At 43.2% G+C, this 11,302-nt stretch overlaps 1 non-coding gene across 1 annotated transcript; it reads right to left on the bottom strand.

The window, feature by feature from the left end:
• Positions 1-104: 104 nt before the first annotated feature.
• On the bottom strand, positions 105-196 carry TRNAY-GUA (transfer RNA tyrosine (anticodon GUA)). Its single transcript is given in 2 exon segments — positions 105-140; positions 160-196. It is a non-coding gene; the product is annotated as a tRNA-Tyr (tRNA).
• Positions 197-11,302: the final 11,106 nt, after the last annotated feature.

Below are 11,302 nucleotides of genomic sequence, written 5' to 3'. Positions count from 1 at the left end.
CGAACTGGAGACGCGAGGCAAGAAACACAACTACTCTGACGCAGCCACTGATGCAGCTACTGAAGCTCTATTAGGCGCTACTACAAAGAGGAAAAAAAACTGCGTCCGTCGAGCCGGATTCGAACCAGCGACCTATGGATTACCGTGTGGAAGGATCCTCTACAGTCCACCGCTCTACCAACTGAGCTATCGACGGAACGGACGACTGCAAGAAGCCGGCCTGAATGGACGCTGGCGACACGTGTTCTGACCTACTTTGCGGTCTACCTTGGGTGTCTCAAAACCCGCTCTCAAAACTGGTTCAGCTGCGCTATGCCTCTCGCCTACGTGAGCGAATCCGCGCTGGATGATTTCAACTTCCAGTCGTTACAGCAACATCCAGTACCGTGTACTGCTGGCGTTCTTTAATTTTTTTTTTAGAAAAATATGAATGGCGGTTCTCAGAGTTTGCAATTTATTTAAATGCTGCAGAATTTCTGTTCAGATAAGTTAATCCAGACTCAGCTCATTTATTTGGACGCAATGACGGTGCGAGTAATTTAGACACCCTAAAGAGAATAAAGAGAATTCTTTTTATATCCTTGAAGTTTCCCAGAAATCCGCTATTTTCTCAAAGCATTTTGTATGAAATGTTCAAACCGATGGCTTTGTTGGGTAACTAAATTTAATTGGTCACCTGTTAATCTTTTTAAAAGCGTTTGGACGAAAACCTGCGTGGCCTCAGAGAGTCAGGGTGTTCTGTGATCCACGATGTGTAGGTTTCCCGGAAGCAGCTGCAAGGCAGGTGCGTTGGGAGTCAAATAAACTTGATTCGTACTTGATTCGTTGATTCGTACTTTAAAGAGCTGTTGGGGATGGTTTTACAAGGACGAAACTTGCATGACCGTTCCCTGTGCACTTTTGCATTTTGAGGTGCAAGGAAAATAAGCGGCTGCGTTAAAATTTTTACGAGGTTGAATCACAGGGTGAACTGTTTACATCCCTCTGATTGGGTTCCGCTTAGCCTTGCTTCGTAAGTGACGCATTTAACCCCTAACGAAGGTCCGGAACTTTGTTTTTCGTTCGTCAATGTAGCCCACGGTGTAGAAACATTAAGCCGGTCTCCGACGACTTATGTGAGTGCGGTTGTAACAATTTTGACAGTTAAAGCTTTGTTACTCATTATATATAAACGCCGCAACGGTAGAGTTGTTTAATATAAAAACAGTGGAAAACCAGGCACAATTGTTGCACAAGGACGCTTGGAGAGGTGAAAAGCTATTTATCGGTTACTTCTAGAACCTGTGCTCGTACCATGCGCGTATAATCAAGGTACCATTGTTTGCCTCCTCTTGCCTCCTCACTGCTCATTTATGATGCCGACAAGTTTAATTTTTGTTTGCATCTGCCATTTGTAATTCTTTTTTACAATTGTTCTTACGGCAGGTCCCGTCCACAGTCTCTGACTTTGGGACCTCCTTCTGTATTCCAGTGTTTTTCTCTAACCTTGTACCAAAAACATGTACAACCTTGAACCTTGAATGCGCTCTGAAATAGGCTTGATTCAGCGTAAGCAAGCTTCGTTTTTAAGATAAATAAAAAGTAACATCATTCAAATGCATTCCAGCATGCGTTAATGCACCCGTAACAGTGTAGCAAAGGCGCAGAAAAACAAATTTGGCAAAGAAGGGTCGTATTTGTCTTGTGTCCTTCGGGAATTTGATAATTTCCTACATCGAACACATTACAGTACACGGCTAATGTTTGAAAGTCTGGAAAGTAGATTTAATCAATGCTCCCATACTTAAATTATTATATCGGAAACGTTTAAAAACCCATAGACAAAATTGAAAACCATGCCCTAGGAGGTTGGGTATATGCTAATAGCAATGCGTTGGTACTTTGTGATTTCCATCATTTTTTTCGAAACGCGTCTGTATATGACTACGGAATAAAACTCTAGAAATATTAAATTTCAGACTTTCAAAATAACTTCTTCTGTTGTCAAAACGAAGAGGGTTTTGAGTTGATCTTTTTATGCAGAAAGACTGGCGGTAAATGATTACCCAGGCTTTATCCTCATACCGCCTTTACTACTCCAAAGGTCAAGTGTGACGTATGCTTCCCCCTAGAAACCTATTGCCCATGTGCGAAAAGATCACGGTATTTATAAGTTTGGAACAATTATTGAACACTTCCGCCTTTTTCCGACTACCAGAAAATTCTTACTTAACTGTATACGAAACAGAAATTCAGCGGATTTGTCGCGTTGTGCTATTCAGTAGGTCGCAGAAGGGATGATTATTATGTCATGGCTTAGCAAGTAATTCTGATCATGCCAGAGAGCTCACACGAGAATATTAAAAAAAGCTTTTCAAAACACGTGCAATCCAAAAAATTACTTCTAAACAGGCGACAGAAAAGTGTATATGCATTTATCTTTTCCGCCCATGTCTTCCGACAGCCTCCGCTAACAAAAAGTTTTCTTTAAAAAAAAGAAAAGAGAGAAATGATTGAAAAACGACGCTGGTGCGCAACAAGAAAATTCAGAGAAAAACAAGAGAGATAATAGGAGCCCATGTTTTCACAAAGCCCATATTTACATGATCCAAGTGGTCCAAATTTGGACTGCTCAGTGGTATGTGGTTCGTCCATTAATGATATCGGCGATGGTGGGAATTTATGCCCGTCCACCGTAAATCTTCCCCTGCTTCCTTGCAGCAGCTACTGTTCACACGAGAACGCAATTTGTGGTGAGTTAACAGATGCGCACATAATCCGACACGCACTGTGTGGTGCGTAATTTGCCGTGCAGAGGAAACGGCCAAAGATCTGGACGAGGCGAGATTTGCCGGCCGTTAAGCGAAGACGCTCTGTGACTCTCATTTGGAAGGCACATTGCATGCTCGCAGCGACTGTGTGATAAAAGGCAACTGCGACCACTCGCAGGTATCTGAGCAAAGGAAAACTACTGACATATTCTTGTTCGGCAGTCTTCGAATCACTCTCCAATGATTAGAAACCACTCAGACAGCCTTCTTAGTTACTTCGCTGGTTTATGTAGCCGGACGTGTAGCTCAGAAAGTTAAACGCTTGTTGTTGATGCGAAGGTGGACGGCAAACTCGTGGTAGGGTTTGCCTCGTTCGTTGACGAATGTTCAAATAGTTGATGTCGCACACCTAGCGCCAACTTTATTGTAATAAGACGGGCCGCGATGTCGCAGCGAGGTGATGCCACACGTCTTGAAAGAAAGCTAAAATTTGGATCAATTTGGATCATCAAAGAAACACAAAGCGCACGTCCAGCGGGCTTGCGCAGAAGCCTTAACACGCAGAAGCCGGTGCCGGCGGCGTGGTGGCTTCTTATTTGTATCGAGGGACTGCTATGGATGCAGCTGAGAAGGTGCTCCGTGCTATGAATGCTGCACACATGCCAAATGCAAAATTTACAAAGCTGTTCGTGAATTTCACTTTTTTTTCCAGGCTCTGCAGGCTCACCGCTCTCCGTTGCCTCCAACGTGATGTGCCTTTAAGAAACGTTCTGTCTGTTGCGGTATCAGTACACTGTTTTAAAATGGGAAAATGCCAAGCTAACGAAGAGTTAACGAAGACAGAAATCGATTCCCTGCGGCCAAGAATACTGTCTGTAGTTACGCCAAATGACATATATTGCTGGAAGTGGCATGATCGAAAGAGAAAGCTTGTATTATGGCTACTGCGACCGTATTCCTAACCACCTTAGAATAAATATATTCCAGCCGAAAGTTTCCTAACCAAAAGTTTATCATTCCGCTTCCTTAAGAAACTGCTGCAGAATTTATAGAAATGTATCTATTTCTGTTTATCCGAATATAGTACCGTCACGAAGTGCACAAAAACAATGGCGCCGTCTCAAGCTATGAGCCTTTAGTCTTCATCTCTGCAGCGGTGTATGTATGCTGCTGTAATAAATAAATAACTACTGTCCAGATAAGTTTCGAGATAACAATTCTAGAATAGTTTTCGTGCAAAGTTAGCAATATGCGTTGGTTTGTCTTAACATCAATATGTCACCGAGGATGCTGACTCCACCACAGTAATGTACCGTGCCCAAACAAGGGTGCTCATTGTGGCATCAAATATATGCAAGTTCTGTCCGCTTCTAGCTTGAACACGCAAGGGGCACGGCTGCGCTCTTTAGAGCGTTATTAAGTCCGTTGCATGTGTGCATCAATGGGAAGTGGAAGACGACGAGAGGCACAAGCTTTAGGTCCTTCTGCGCCTGCGCCACTTAGCTTCGAAGCGAGGCTGTGTCGGGCGCACTCAGAATCCGAAGAGCGCTGCCACAGCTCTTGGGTCTTTAAGCTAGGAGTGGACGATCCGGTACGATGGCGTGTTCCTAGAAATTTTTGAACGTCAAACACGTGAAGTGGTAAAACAAAAAGGCCGACATCGTCTGGCAGACGTTGAAGTAACGAGCGTTAGTTGTTTCGTTTACTAGACGAAGGAAGCGAAGAAGAACGCGCCCGTTGTTCAGTTACAACCCCTCAAGATACGCCCCAAACGGAACTTGCTTCGTTTGGGGGGCCAAGTCTACCAACGTCGTCCACCTTCATCTTCTAAATCCAATTGCTCCAGAGCTAGCGACGTGTCTACGTGAAGTTTTTTTTTTATTTTGTGTGTGGTACCTTCAAATAAGTTATTGCGACCAGAAGCGCGTTTTGGTAAGATTGAAGTAAGAAGGTTTCAGAAAGTGAATTTACATGACTAACCATAAATGAATTCGTGTAAGTGGCGAGGAGAACAGTTGCAGACAGGCGTTTTTACCAAAATAGAAAGCAACGTTAGTGCAGTGCTATCACTTTTGAAGGGAGTACTGTTTGGTCTCCGATGGCTTCAGTTCTACGTTGACTGATCACGATTATCTTAAGTTCACATGTATTCATGCTGCAGGGGTCAAAGGTCTGTCGCTATATTTGATATTGTCATTAATCGGACTCCTCTTGCAGGACAGCTTTCAAGGACGCTCATTATCAATGTAGTCTCGACGCCCTACCCACAATGCCGTCAGTTCTAATGGGGATGATTTTCTGATACTGCAGCAGCTTGAAACTAACACGTTGTTCTATATTAATATAAGCAATTATAGGAAAACTGCTGACGACTAATGTTTTTTAAAGTCGCGTTTAAGGTCTAAACTATTAGTATGCTTCAGGCATTGCCGATTTCACACGAGGAGCCTGGTTCCCATTCTTATTGGAATGCAGCTCTTGAATTGTATTAAAAGATGACCCAACAGAAACCCTCGACGTCTTCTCGTGCTATCTTTTTAAAATGCATTATTCAGTTCTTCGCGCAAAGCTGCAACGAACGGAGAAAAAAACTGTGATGGGCGCGTCGAAGCGCTTATGGCTAGACCCGGATCTGCAACTAAAAAACAAACTTGGCTTAACCTCTGCGCCTCCCGACATTGTTCTGTCGCATGGCGAAAATAAAGGGCTGAAACGAATGCTGCGAGCAAACACAACTGTTTTTACGTTTCAAAGTTGCACCTTTGCACGCACTGAGAAGGACGTGCAGAAATATATTTATCCCGGTGGAAACATAATCAGATCTGAGTAGTCAAACTGCTGTGTCATTGAATTATGTAAACAGACTATTTGTTGCTTCCATATTTAACTGTCAGGAAAGTAGAAAATCGTAACTTTAGAGCTCAAATTGCATAGAAATAAAAGTAAACAACTTTCATTACAGTGTAAAACTACCGGTTGTCAGCATATCTCTTCATTTTTATGCTGTCGTCAAGGAAAACCGGGGACTTTTGACGGCGCTTGCAAAGGTCACCGCATAAAAAACAACACAAGTACGTGCTCAATAATTGCGCAACTGACACCCATCAGTCTTATAAATACCGAGAGAAGCTTCAGCTCTGCTCTACACTCGACGGCGCGCTGCAGAGGTTGTCGGCAATGCACCTACTGTTCGTTTTAATTTTGAACCCCGTTTTCTCCTTCCTAGCAGCTTCTGGCACTGGCTTTATCTGGAGCAATGAAGAGAGATTGGGCCAATACCAACGTGCATGGAATGTAAGTGCAAGTGTTTTATTTTGTCGTTCCTATTATTTCTTCTCGCTAGGATTGGCTGACATCGGGTTCTTGCAAGACGTCAAGTATGTAACAGTTAGCATCCCAAAAACTTCAAATAAGCAAAAAGGTCGATAAGAAAGCGCCGCGCTTTTAAGAAAGAACGTAACCATTTGCAGTTGACGAAAGTCTTGATAATTGTCCTTCATGTGCTTTTTAAATTTAGTGACATCCTGTAAAAGTTTATTGAAATACAAAATAAAAAGGGAAGTCGTCTTGATTATTGAATTTTCTCAATATACTACTGGCAATACTCTTTTTCAAGTTTTTACAAGTGTAACCACTTTTAGAAACGTTTTTATATTCATTTTCTTCGAAACCTGGGAGTTCACAGGGAGGTGTAGGAAACAGGAAGCTATCCCTATGACTAGCTCACGTTTGTTTGACGCCTGAATTATTGAGGTGCGGGTTGCGGGTTTAATGAATTAAATAGGTATGTTCGCAGTTTGCGGGAACTCATAGCTATTGTATTGTACAGTAAGTTCACGTCGTTATTTGAGCTTTCTTATCACTTTTGTCGGACTTACTGATAGGAAATACCCAGGACTATGAGCATTTTCGTTCTCCAGTCGAACATAATTTATACGTTGAAAACTGAACATTTTGACAGATTTACCTGTCTAGTTGGGTTTGAAGACTTATAATAAACTGCACATCTCCAACCAAAAATGTTAACTTTAACCCAACGTTTCGAAGCCGACTCGGCTCCTTCATCAGGTGTGACTGAGGGCAGTAGCTAGCGTCTTTTAAGTATGGAGGGGGAGGGGGAGGGGTTTAGGCTGTTAGTCACGCTGGCGCACTGCAGGGAGGTGCTGAATGGCGACTTTTTTTCGTTGCGTTGAAAAGCGAAGTCCCTGGGCATATACTGTGGGCAGGTTTCCTTTTGTGCGGTTGACATTGCTCGGGGTGGTTTGGATATGCCAGGATTCCAGAGGGAGTCTTTTGTGGTAATTTGTTTCGGTTCCGAGGATGCGGGTCTCTTCAAAGTTGATTCTATGGTCGGAGTCCTCGGAATGTTCGGCTACAGGATTGCGCTCTCTTGCAAATTTGCGGACGTCGTTCTTATGTTGCCGAATTCTTTCTTTGAAAATTTTGGTTTCGCCGATGTAGCTTTTCTGAGGCAACCAATGGGAACAGTGTGTATATGACATCTGATGAAGGCAGAGTGTTGTGAGCAGTATTTGCTGCGTCGCAAGCCAAATACACGTAGCCTCCATATTGTCGGCTTCAATCACCAGGTGTTCAGCGAAGCAGCGCACAGCAGCCATCTTTCACTCATACCCGTCAAAGAGAAGTAAACAACCCTGTAACTAAGGAAATGGAAACGGCTGTTGTGAGCATTTAGCAAGCTGTTTGAAATATTTCTGCATTTTTAGGCACCAAAACAATGCCCCACATTTCAAATGTACACAGCTTTAGGCTACAAGGAAAAATTTATAGCAGAAAAAAGAACCGTGCCTTTGGTACCTAGAAGAGATGTAGAGGAAAGAATCAGCACTGTTTGATGTGAGACGCGAATTAGTTCTCACAAAGAACTGAGCGACTTTGTGGTGGCGACGGCAGAATCTTCAATCGGTGGCGCCAAAGATTAGAATGACCGCCTCACTCTGCCGTTCTCAATTTAAAGGCGCCAAAGAATTTCCAGACATGGAGTTGAAAGCCACGACAAGAATCTATGAAATCTTATAAACTCTTCTTCTGGGGTGCAGGGTGTCTCCAATATTGGCAGCGGTAAATGACGTGTGGCGCGCGGCAAATAAAATGAACAGAGCACGTTCTCGCGGCGATCGATGAACACGCGCAAAGAAGGACAGAGAAAACACTTCGCGCTTTTACACCTCCCTAGACCACTTGAATGAGCGTTGGGCCGATGCTTAGAGCGAAAGTATACGTATTCAGATTATACGAAGAAAAGAAATTCAAAGGTACCAAATTTCCGAAAGGTACAATCTCGGACGTGCGCTTGAACGCCTATTAAATGCTGCTGGCCAGGTGGAAGCGTGTTTTTAGTAAAGTTGTGCTGGTTGTCGAAGGGTTTTGTATGGGCGTATTTAGTCCATGCTTTGTTCTCGGTTGTGTTTTATTTTAACACAATTTCGATGTCTAATGTTTCAAGTTGGTATTGTTGAGTTTTGCTACCGTATTGAGACACCTGGGAAAGTTGTAAGCTGTAAACGTGCTTTGTGCCAGCCTTTATTAATGGTTAAACAGGCCTATGAAAGATGAAAACAATGGCTCTTGGCATTGCATACTCTTAGAATATTTACAATGCACGTCAAACTGCATGGGGTGTTCATGTGAATGCAGCAGTTTCGAGGAAAACAAGAGATTGGTCGGACTTGCGTGGCCGGCGTTTTGTGAGCACCTACCTGTATCTTTTGTTGTTTCCCTTTCTATAATCACAAGTTGGAATAAACTAGAAAGGAGAGCACAGAAATAAAGGCTCGAAACATGTGCTAAGAGAGGGGATGCGAGCTTAAATCCAGACAAGGCAGAGAGGGCGAAAGAGAGAAAGCAGGAAGAAGGCGCAAATTGAATCATATGCAAATAGGGACACAGTATAGGCTACAAAAAGCATCACAGCATTTATGGCTACCAAGACATCACTAGAAAAATAAGAAAAGGTCGCAATAGGTACAGAGAGAATGGAGACATAGTATAGAAACGACTTTTAAGTTGACAAATTCTCAGCTCACCAAGTAATCTACCTTTTCTTTAAGGTTATGCTGAGCTGAGGAGCAAATGTACAGGCGGGGAAGTTTGGCGGAGTCTCGCCGCTATTCCAATACAAAAATACATGAGACCTATATCATCACTGAGACACAAAATATTCGTGCACCACATTTATCAGGGCTTAATGTTTTTGTGCTTTAGCGACACGAACTACACCTATCCTAAAGGTTTTCCCTCTAGAGCGCATAAACAAGCGTTGTTTTATCTCTTAGGGTAAAAAAAAAATAGAGAGCTCTGTTGCCTGTGTTTGTTTTCCCCACTTGGGCACTCTTTTCTCAATAAGCCTGAGAAAGAGACAAGTCAAGTACACTTTGTATGATAGCAAAAAACGAGCCGAGTTATTCAAATAACAAAAATGTAACACTTTGTTTCAGACATTGAACAAATCGGTGCAAGAGGTATATTACAATGTAAAAGCCACAAACCTTGTATATGAAACAAGTTACACCAGTAATAATCATCCAGAACTCACCCAATTCAAGTGCTGGAGCGTACAATATAAAAACCTGGATGAAAAAGCCCAAACTGCTTCGCTCGAGTACTACTACACTCTTACCGCTCAAAGTCTAAGGGGTCAAGTGTGAGTATGCCAGTGGTCCATATCCTATTTTTTATGCGCTGCGCGATAGCCTTTCCTGTGGACAGTCGCTGCTTTCCACAAGAAGTCATGAATGATTGCAGGCGGTGAAGAGTGAAATCTAGATATGCAAGAGGGACCCAAGTCTGAAGATAACAGATATCCCGCTGATGTGGGCGGAGAGAGGGTTGGAGAAGCTGTAGAAAGAGAGAGAGAACGATCAAAGATTTCATAGAACACGTAATTACAATATGTGCTGGCAATGCTAGAGCCTAGCAGCAGTTGATGCCTTTACAACGAGCCTTTTTATGGTGGTGTGTGCCGACCCCTACATGTCTGCGCACAATGACACATCTATCAGGGCCCTCAAGCTGGTGGTTGGATGCTTAGCCGAAGTCGTCTAGAGGTCGCAAAGAACGCAATGAATATTCATCGAAACTGATAGTTAGGACTTACAGACTGGTTTACGTATTGGGTATTGTGTGATCGACTACGCATTTTATGCCCCACCAGGCTTCTAATGGTACTGCTTAAAGAACGTGATTCTGAAGTTCGCCCCTCTGGTTTAAATGGATGAGAAGACTTGCGCTGCAGGTTAGAGCAGGACTTCGCCGTAACGTTCCCGAAAGTGGTGTACAACGCAAGCTTCGTCTGCAAGGTGACTGTGCATTTGCGGCCTACATGGCGAGACCAATAACGACATACATCTAGATACAGTTTTCTGTAGCGACCAACTTTCCTCTGTCTATCTTCGCCTTGGTTCTGTCTCTGGTGGTGTCTAATCTGGCGGAGAAAATGAGGCGAAAGTGTATGCACGTCTACTTCAACTTGTTAATAATAGCACAGACAACCGCCCCATCCTTCAAAAACTGGACTGGAAGCGAACGGATGTCGGTTTTGGGGCATTCCTTGGTTTAATCAAAATATCACAACTCACTGCGATTAGCGCTCTACGCTGAGGATGCAGTTGAGTCTTTGCAAGAACCCTATATATGTTAGCGCAGGGTGATTGATACGTCAATCAGTTACCTTTGGTTACACTCTTTATGCAGTGGGAGCTGCTTTGATTGATTCAGTGTACATATCTTTTAGAAATTAAACACATTGGGATGACGCTCCCACAATCGTGAAAACGAGTGGGCTAACAGGCATCGATGAATAATGCTGTAGAAAGCAAAGTTCTGAAATTAGGACGAATAATGTCGAACGAAAGGAATACCTACTTTCACAAGCGACAGAAAAGGGAGTGGACGTGGTAGTGCCCCAATGGTGAGGCTAAAACTGGAAAAGATTTCATATGATGCGCGCACTCCAGTATCATGCAGGAAATGGAGGTCCTCGGAAAACTCCGTTGTTGTGACCACAGGGTGGTAATGTCTGTAATTAGCCTACACTTGAAGAGGGAACGGAAGAAACTAGTTAAGCGGAAGCTCATTAAAAAGTTAGCGGTAAGAGTGAAAGTATAGGCATTCAGCAGATTGCTGCAGAACAGATATTCAGGTTTAAATGACAACAAGCTTAATGCTCAAGAAATGTCACAGCTATCACGATAATGCGCAGATAGCATTACGAAGTGCGGAGCAGAATAGGAGGTTGGATGGTTTTACAGGATACCGCAAGCTCTTTGAGGGGAGGAACATTTAATTAAGAAACGCCGAAATACGAAAGTATCTAACCCGACAGAAAGAATAGAACAGGCAGAGCTATCAAAGTTAATAAAATAAGCGTTAGGTACCCAACTTAAAGATGTTTGATACTGAGAGATTCGATCATGCTTTAAAGAAGCGATTTAGCCAGAGCTGGTGGAGTGGAAACTGGGCATCGATAGAAGCCAGATGCATGCGTTAAGAGGCAAGAAGGGCAATATCATTAGCAATATGGATAAGATAGT

This window comes from Amblyomma americanum, chromosome 9 (genome assembly GCF_052857255.1).
Source record: "Amblyomma americanum isolate KBUSLIRL-KWMA chromosome 9, ASM5285725v1, whole genome shotgun sequence".
Taxonomy (NCBI): Eukaryota; Metazoa; Arthropoda; class Arachnida; order Ixodida; family Ixodidae; genus Amblyomma; species Amblyomma americanum.
This window is presented reverse-complemented; position numbering and strand designations above follow the sequence as displayed.